Raw genomic sequence first — 7,977 nt, forward strand, 5'->3', positions numbered from 1 at the left:
AGGAGTCAACAAGATATTAAATGGGACGGATGAAAACATATTTTGGCCATAAACCTGAATGACATGACATTTAGGATGATTAGGAACAACGCTGTATAAACAGGCAGTAGGCCAAGAGTAAAAGGATGATTTAAGGTGACAATATCAATGATCCGGCCTGGGTCATAGTTCAGGAAAAGGAGAATATGGGTCATTGACCACTGGACATTAGTTTGTAAACAGATAAGACCCATTTTATCTATCAACTCCGCCCTTGTTTACAAACAATGTCAAGTTGGCAACCAAAATAAACCTAATTAAAATGGGAAATGGTGTATTTAGGATGTCCAAAATGTGAAAATAAAACAATTAAAACCTTTTTTTATATGAAAAATAATAACATGGAAACATAAGCTAAGCAACTAGCAACACAAATAATTCTATAAATGTACCTAATTAATTGAACAAGGTGTTGTAATGAAGAAAACCTTAAATGACTTTCCCTATACCACAACAATAGAACTGATTATTGATTGAATGGTGGATCTGAAAAATTAGAATGATTAAGAAAACAGGAAAGATGTAGAGGAGGAGAAAGAGATGTATGAGATCACAGCTAAAAATGGCATATGGTGTTGAACAGATGGCCAAATATATATCTAAATATCTACATTGAGGTAAGGGGATTGAAGTTTAAGGTAAACAGAGAATACCATGTCATATGTTCCACCCAGAAAATGGGTCTTTATAAAATGAATGACCAAAACACGCTAAAATTTGGAGCAAAAGGTCAATGTAAGTCGCTCTGGATTAAGAGCGTCTGCTAAATGCCTAAATTGTAAATTGTAAATTGTCAAATGGACCACAGGACCACCATTGGGCTTTGTCAGCCAGGTGCACCAATCACATTCCTTCAGATCACTCAGTGAGTCACATTTCAGGGCTCTCAAATAGCAAACAACAGTAAACTTAAGAGAGGCTATCCGTATGACAGGAGAAGTTAGTGAGAAGTCAAGATTTTCATTCTGGGCCCTGTGGAAACCTTACTAATATTATCACCCACAAAGTTGGGTTCTCATATAGCCATCCGGCTATAAAATAATTTAGACAAAACTCACATGAGATGGTATTCCTCATTCCCTCAATTCAATACTTCCTGAGTCCTCATCGGTCCTAATGGGCAGGCATACACCAGTTCCTGGAGCATGGATGAACAGAGAATGAAAGGGAAAAATTAAAACAAGTTTTGGAGATATGAACTGGGAGATATGTGGAATAATTATTGAATTCAGAATGGTAACTTAACTATGTGATAATGGCAATGGAATGCCTGGGTCATAGTTCAGGAAAAGGAGAATATGGGACATTGACCACTGGACATTAGTTTGTAAACAGATAAGACCCATTTTATCTATCAATGACATTATTTGAAAATGTTCAATAGTTATACAAAATGAGTTTAGCTTTTGCATATTTGTGACTGCAGTTTACTATGAAAACCTTAATTTCATTAGTCATTCGCCTCGTGCCAATCAGTCTGTCACATGCTCCATATAGGCTATGGCCATCTCCATATTATTAAGATCGATTAAGGCCGTTGAGAGATTTAAAGGTAAATAGGAGGATCTTAAAATCTATTCTCTGTTTAATGGGGAGCCAGTGGAGTGAGGTTAAAATGGGTGTGATGTGGTCAAACCTTGCAGTGAGGAGGCGGGCAGCAGCATTTTGGACTAATTGTAGTCGTCTGAGTCTGAGGAGTGAGGACTGAGAGAGGATTGGGGCCATAATTAGTGCATTACAGTAGTCTAGCCTTGAGGAGATGAATGAATGGATGACTGTTTCGAATTGTTTAGGGGGGAGGTAGGGTTTGATCTTGGCGAGTAAACGTAGGTGGTAAAAACTTGTTCAGAGCTGATCTGTCCGTCGAAATTGAGGTGCATGCGCGGTTGTCTAAAATAGACCAAGATTTTTTGCACTGGTATGGTGGATGTGGTTAGGATGTGGTGGCCGAGGTTGTTAACAAAAGGGGTGGGGTGTTGACCGAAGATGATGATTTCGGTTTGTCATTGAAATGTAAGAAATTTGCGTCCATCCAGGTTTTTATGTCATCTATGCAGTTAATTAAGGGGCTTTTCCTTTTCGCAGATAAGTAAGCCTGGGACCGAGGCTAATTAAGGGGTCAAATTAATTGTTGCTGGCGGATGCAAGTGGCATGTAAATTTGGACGTTGTCAGCATAACAGTGGAAGGAGATGGCGGGTCCGAGCCTTCGAGGTATAGGCTAATAAATACAGTAATGGGGCCAAAATATAGAGCCCTGGGCCTGGGGGACCCCATAGGGGTGAAAGTGGGCCGGGACTGTCCGGAGCTCCGACCCGGTAAGACCTGACCGGCCGGAGCGCACCGAAGCTATCAAAATACTATATTAAATAACCTGCCACGGTGCCCTTAACATGCGGACGTCCACGAGGAAAACAATCAAAACATAATCTACTAACGTCAGAATCGGGTTTTCTTAATAAAAAGTGCTTCTGAATTGTAACAGTGTGTTTATGTCAGCCAGCGTAATGATCCGTTGTTATTTTATTAATCCACCACCGCACGCCCTGACGCCACGGACTGGAGGAGAGAGAAGAGTTTCTCCCTTCGGCTCGGCCTCGCTCGTAGCAGCGCCGTGCAGTCAGTACCAGTCAAAGAAGGAGGGGGCACCAGTTCACTTTGCAGGTTGGAAATCCGCTAGAGAGCGGATACGGAAACGAACGTTTGTCTGCCTAAGGTATTTGTGCAAATGACCGGATATAGAAGGCGGGCTCTCTACTACGACGAATCCACCAACGTTCAAACCATGTTTCTGGTTGGCTGACAAGACTGGCACAACGCAATACTTGGTTCTGATTGGTTCAGAAAACCCCCCAAAAACAAAACAGGAAACTAAATGAAATGCCGACGGCAACTGTTTTGAGAAGTAAACTAAAAAGTCAGTAGAAGAATGCGCTAATATAAATGGCAATGCATCTAACATTAGCTCAGCTCTTTAAGAGAAAGGAAAGAGTTGAAGAAGATAGCCTAATGTCATTATAGACAAAGTTAGAAAAACAACCAAGACCATACAGTTGCATGAGTCATGACACAGAGAGCGAGACAGATGGGAGGAGGAGGCAGAAGTGGCAGCAGGACCAGCACCAAGCACAGGTAAAGGGAGTTAAGGGACTACATTCTTTTCGCTCCTATGCCACCAAAATGTGGAACGCCCTACCAACAGTCATTAAGACATGTGAATCCCTTGACTCCTTCAAAACCGCTCTCAAAGGGCACCTACGGACGTCTGCAATTCGAAACTGGCCCCGTAAAATCTGAATCCCCCCCACCGCCCCCCCTTTTCCCCCTCACTGTTTCTTTCCCCTTTTTGCTTCCTTTATGATGAATTCCTGTTCTGTTCTTTAACTATATAGAAGTGTCTATTTGTACGTCTCTAAATATTTTGATGAATTGAACATGGTGGACCCTGTTGTAAACAAGTGTAATGCTTAATTGGGTCGTCCACTCACAGTTAACAGTCTTTGTATTGAGTTTGTGCTTGAAATGTACTGTAATTCTGCAAACTGTTAATACATATTTCAATCAATCAATCATAATAATAATAATAATATCACTGATATTATTATGAAATTCCTGATATTATATCAGGAATCTTATAGCACTATAGCAAGTACTCAAATACGCTTTACATGTGTCTGGGGGAAGGGGATCCAGAGCAGGTTGCTGGGCAAAGGAAGAAGAGTAGCTCACTCAACGGGTTGCATGGGCTCGCTGTGACTCAGGACAAGAGGATAAGGATAACTACTTTAGGGTTAGGCCTCTGTGTTATAGTAAGTGTAATGAAATAGGTAGCATAATGTAGGTGTAACTGTTTTTTATAACTGCCAAAATTTCAGGGGTCGTCCGCGCCGCAACATTTCTGGGAGGTCCTGTAAGAAATGCAAGCCACTTTCACCCCTGCCCCACACGTGAGAGGGGCCTTGGGTGAGGAAACTTCACCCAGCTGGACGGAGAAGGTCCTATCGGTCAGGTAAGACCTGAATGAGGTTGTTAAAAACTTTTAGGAATGCTGTTTTCGTACTGTGGCCGGGTCTAAAACCAGCATGAGCATGCGTCACAGAGCGCATGTTCGGATCTGATAAGTCCCGGAAAAGATGCGCTGTGATTGGCCAGTAGTCACTTGAGTGGCAGCGTGACCTAGTGTGCTGTCCACTCTTCCGGTGCCAGTGTAAATTCTTCCGCCCTCCCGTCAACACACATTGCTCCAACGAACTGCAGCAGCCAATGAGGCATCTATTTTTTTTATATCTATGGCACTTCCCACTCCCACCTCCATTCCAAGATGGTTGGAATGTTTGCCAATGGCAGCAGCTTCTGATTCCTCTTGGTGATTCTTCTACATTCCTGTGCTAGCCCTTTGTTCCCTTTGTCATTTTAGGCTTGGTGTCTTCATCATTGAATCAACTGGTTAACTGTTTTTGAGTTATTGTCTCCACCAGGCCAAAGGCATGGGGAGAGAGTATGTTTTGCACTCCGTCCGTCCGTCCGTGTGTCTGTCCGTCCGTTCATGTGTCCGTCTGTGAACAGCTAATCTCCGGCACCGTTAACTCGGTCGATGCCACATTTTGCACACACACTCCCTGGATGCCAACGATGAACTTCTTCCCCAAAATGTCCAGAACGGCCTGTTATAGCGCCACCAAGAGGCCGACATATATAAAACACATTTTCAAATATTACTCCTTCAGATGTTATCCAAATTTCACGCAGATCGGTACACATGCTCTCCATAGTCATGTGATCAAGACGGGTTTGTTTGATTTCTCATAATCCACCTTCATTGCCTACGATTGGCTTCTAAACTTTTCAGGAGTAGCCCGCTTTGTACCCGTTTTGTACAAATCGCCCCAACTACTCAGCGCAGCATCTGATTGCGGTGAAACTGTGCATGCATATTCCCACTAGGCTGAGGAAGAAATGCCACTTGACAGTTTTCAAATCAGCCTCATGGTGGCGCTACAACAGGCCAAGCTGTGTCACACACACACACACACACACACACACACACACACACACACACACACACGATTATATTACACTCCTATCCTCCTGGTGGAGACCTGTGCACAGAAGGGCACTTTTTCTAGTTTGATTTGAGTTTGTATTGAAAGTATTTGAGTTCTCACTTGATTTAGCATTTGATTTATGTTTGAATTTAAAAAACTTGTTCAGAGCTGATCTGTCCGTCGAAATTGAGGTGCATGCGCGGTTGTCTAAAATAGACCAAGATTTTTTGCACTGGTATGGTGGATGTGGTTAGGATGTGGTGGCCGAGGTTGTTAACAAAAGGGGTGGGGTGTTGACCGAAGATGATGATTTCGGTTTGTCATTGAAATGTAAGAAATTTGCGTCCATCCAGGTTTTTATGTCATCTATGCAGTTAATTAAGGGGCTTTTCCTTTTCGCAGATAAGTAAGCCTGGGACCGAGGCTAATTAAGGGGTCAAATTAATTGTTGCTGGCGGATGCAAGTGGCATGTAAATTTGGACGTTGTCAGCATAACAGTGGAAGGAGATGGCGGGTCCGAGCCTTCGAGGTATAGGCTAATAAATACAGTAATGGGGCCAAAATATAGAGCCCTGGGCCTGGGGGACCCCATAGGGGTGAAAGTGGGCCGGGACTGTCCGGAGCTCCGACCCGGTAAGACCTGACCGGCCGGAGCGCACCGAAGCTATCAAAATACTATATTAAATAACCTGCCACGGTGCCCTTAACATGCGGACGTCCACGAGGAAAACAATCAAAACATAATCTACTAACGTCAGAATCGGGTTTTCTTAATAAAAAGTGCTTCTGAATTGTAACAGTGTGTTTATGTCAGCCAGCGTAATGATCCGTTGTTATTTTATTAATCCACCACCGCACGCCCTGACGCCACGGACTGGAGGAGAGAGAAGAGTTTCTCCCTTCGGCTCGGCCTCGCTCGTAGCAGCGCCGTGCAGTCAGTACCAGTCAAAGAAGGAGGGGGCACCAGTTCACTTTGCAGGTTGGAAATCCGCTAGAGAGCGGATACGGAAACGAACGTTTGTCTGCCTAAGGTATTTGTGCAAATGACCGGATATAGAAGGCGGGCTCTCTACTACGACGAATCCACCAACGTTCAAACCATGTTTCTGGTTGGCTGACAAGACTGGCACAACGCAATACTTGGTTCTGATTGGTTCAGAAAACCCCCCAAAAACAAAACAGGAAACTAAATGAAATGCCGACGGCAACTGTTTTGAGAAGTAAACTAAAAAGTCAGTAGAAGAATGCGCTAATATAAATGGCAATGCATCTAACATTAGCTCAGCTCTTTAAGAGAAAGGAAAGAGTTGAAGAAGATAGCCTAATGTCATTATAGACAAAGTTAGAAAAACAACCAAGACCATACAGTTGCATGAGTCATGACACAGAGAGCGAGACAGATGGGAGGAGGAGGCAGAAGTGGCAGCAGGACCAGCACCAAGCACAGGTAAAGGGAGTTAAGGGACTACATTCTTTTCGCTCCTATGCCACCAAAATGTGGAACGCCCTACCAACAGTCATTAAGACATGTGAATCCCTTGACTCCTTCAAAACCGCTCTCAAAGGGCACCTACGGACGTCTGCAATTCGAAACTGGCCCCGTAAAATCTGAATCCCCCCCACCGCCCCCCCTTTTCCCCCTCACTGTTTCTTTCCCCTTTTTGCTTCCTTTATGATGAATTCCTGTTCTGTTCTTTAACTATATAGAAGTGTCTATTTGTACGTCTCTAAATATTTTGATGAATTGAACATGGTGGACCCTGTTGTAAACAAGTGTAATGCTTAATTGGGTCGTCCACTCACAGTTAACAGTCTTTGTATTGAGTTTGTGCTTGAAATGTACTGTAATTCTGCAAACTGTTAATACATATTTCAATCAATCAATCATAATAATAATAATAATATCACTGATATTATTATGAAATTCCTGATATTATATCAGGAATCTTATAGCACTATAGCAAGTACTCAAATACGCTTTACATGTGTCTGGGGGAAGGGGATCCAGAGCAGGTTGCTGGGCAAAGGAAGAAGAGTAGCTCACTCAACGGGTTGCATGGGCTCGCTGTGACTCAGGACAAGAGGATAAGGATAACTACTTTAGGGTTAGGCCTCTGTGTTATAGTAAGTGTAATGAAATAGGTAGCATAATGTAGGTGTAACTGTTTTTTATAACTGCCAAAATTTCAGGGGTCGTCCGCGCCGCAACATTTCTGGGAGGTCCTGTAAGAAATGCAAGCCACTTTCACCCCTGCCCCACACGTGAGAGGGGCCTTGGGTGAGGAAACTTCACCCAGCTGGACGGAGAAGGTCCTATCGGTCAGGTAAGACCTGAATGAGGTTGTTAAAAACTTTTAGGAATGCTGTTTTCGTACTGTGGCCGGGTCTAAAACCAGCATGAGCATGCGTCACAGAGCGCATGTTCGGATCTGATAAGTCCCGGAAAAGATGCGCTGTGATTGGCCAGTAGTCACTTGAGTGGCAGCGTGACCTAGTGTGCTGTCCACTCTTCCGGTGCCAGTGTAAATTCTTCCGCCCTCCCGTCAACACACATTGCTCCAACGAACTGCAGCAGCCAATGAGGCATCTATTTTTTTTATATCTATGGCACTTCCCACTCCCACCTCCATTCCAAGATGGTTGGAATGTTTGCCAATGGCAGCAGCTTCTGATTCCTCTTGGTGATTCTTCTACATTCCTGTGCTAGCCCTTTGTTCCCTTTGTCATTTTAGGCTTGGTGTCTTCATCATTGAATCAACTGGTTAACTGTTTTTGAGTTATTGTCTCCACCAGGCCAAAGGCATGGGGAGAGAGTATGTTTTGCACTCCGTCCGTCCGTCCGTGTGTCTGTCCGTCCGTTCATGTGTCCGTCTGTGAACAGCTAATCTCCGGC

Source organism: Protomyctophum bolini (assembly GCF_963924005.1).
Source record: "Protomyctophum bolini genome assembly, chromosome: 9".
In the NCBI taxonomy this organism is placed as follows: Eukaryota; Metazoa; Chordata; class Actinopteri; order Myctophiformes; family Myctophidae; genus Protomyctophum; species Protomyctophum bolini.